The sequence below is a fragment of the Ursus maritimus genome, unplaced genomic scaffold (assembly GCF_017311325.1).
Source record: "Ursus maritimus isolate PB19 unplaced genomic scaffold, ASM1731132v1 scaffold_5, whole genome shotgun sequence".
NCBI lineage: Eukaryota > Metazoa > Chordata > Mammalia > Carnivora > Ursidae > Ursus > Ursus maritimus.
In genome coordinates, this window is record NW_024426663.1 from 79,555,039 (window position 1) to 79,556,888 (window position 1,850).

At 36.6% G+C, this 1,850-nt stretch overlaps 1 pseudogene; it reads left to right on the forward strand.

Annotated features, from left to right (window-relative positions):
* Nucleotides 1-499: 499 nt before the first annotated feature.
* On the forward strand, nt 500-1,565 carry LOC121100807 (annotated as a pseudogene).
* The last annotated feature ends 285 nt before the right edge of the window (nt 1,566-1,850 follow it).

A 1,850-nucleotide genomic window follows, 5' to 3' on the forward strand; every position in this document is an offset into this window, starting at 1 on the left:
CCAGGAAAGGAATTTACAGAGCCAGATGGTCATGTGGGACTCTAGAGATGGAGTTCTTCTGCTGAATAATGATAACGACAATGTGTGTCATGTATAGTAGAAATGTAATAATAAACATTAAAATACCTGAAGGATTTTCTGTTATTTATGACAGAAGATGGAAGAATATGAAAAATTATCACGTACAATTAAAAATACATACATAGAACTTAAATAAAATCTCCATAAATCTGAAATACTGTTTTTCATGAGTAAAAAATAATCCTTCAGGATAGCCAATTTATTTCTCAGAATTACAGTAACATTTTTATGAATAAGGCATGTTTTGTTTCAACCCTAATATTCCCCTGAAGGGACATCAATAATCCTTGGCATATGCGTCTAGAACTAATTCTTCATTTCCTGAATATTGTCACAGAGCATTTGCACAACCTACTGTCGAGAGCGATCATACCTCACGGGCTGTCCATAGAGTCCTTTTATTTCTATCAAGCTTACAGAATATTTTGTTCCTCTTTTTAGACTGTTAAGGAGCCTATCCAGAGTAGAAGAGGCCATGAATATAATAAATTCAAGTGACACTATTTTGGGAATATTTTTTCTGTCAGTTTGTGATCAGTTTTATTGCGAATGTATTGTTACTCATGTTAAACATTAACACCTTAGTTCAGCCCCAAATAAAAAAGCCTATAGATTTGATATTTACCCATTTAACTTTAGCTAATATCATTACAATTGTTTTCAGTGGGATTCCAGAAGTAATAAATGCCTTTGGAATAAGAAATTTCCTGGATGACATTGGTTGTAAGGCAGTGCTATACATCCACAGAGTCACACAGGATCTTTCTCTCTGCACCACATCTTTCCTGAGTATTTTTTGGGCCATAATTATCACTCCCAGCAACTCGAGGTGGGCATGGCTCAAACCCAAAATCTCCACATACATTTTTCCTGCCTTCTCTTCTTTCTGGATCATCAACATGCTGATCTACATCCATGTCATCATAGCCACCATGGCCCCGTACAACACCACAGAAGTTGGACCAGTGTATTCTCTGACATACTGTAGTGGGAGAGAACCTGACAAACTTCAGAGGCTGCTTTTCTAGGGGGCATCATCTTATGAGATATTCTGTGTATGTCCCTCATGGTCTGGACCAGTGTGTACATGGTAAAGTTCCTCTTCACACATCGCAAGATAGTCCAGCATGTCCACAGGACAGGATTTGCCCAAGATCCTCACCTGAAACCAAGGCCACCCACACAATCCTGGCACTGGTGAGCTGCTTTGTTTTCTTTCACTGGAAGAACACTTGCCTTACCATTTACATAATATATGGACATAGTGTACAAAGATTGGAGATCATCGCTATTTTTTCCCCTCTTGTTATCCAACAATCTGTCCTTTCGTGATGATCAAAAATAATAATAGACAATAATATCTGGGCTGTGCTTCTGCAAAAATGAGAAAGTCCTCTTCACAATCTAAGCCCCTTAAAGGCGTGAACACCCTCATTAACTTCTTTTACACAAGTGGGATGTGTAATCAGAATGTCCCATATTAAGATTTTAATAAGGTAAAATTCTTCAAGGGCATAAATAATTTTTAGTTTGGGCATATTTTCAAACCATCCAGCTTAATTAACATGTGTAGATAAATAACCAGACTCATAGAATAAAACATATTCAAGACAGTTGCACCTGAATGGGGCACTATTTTACCTTTTCTAAAATTATTGTCAAAAATTCATGGTTATGATTATTTGGGTGCCCCTATTTTAAGAGATCTTCCCTAATATGACATATCTATTAATTAAATTATAGCAACTACCCTTGCTGGTGTATGTTAA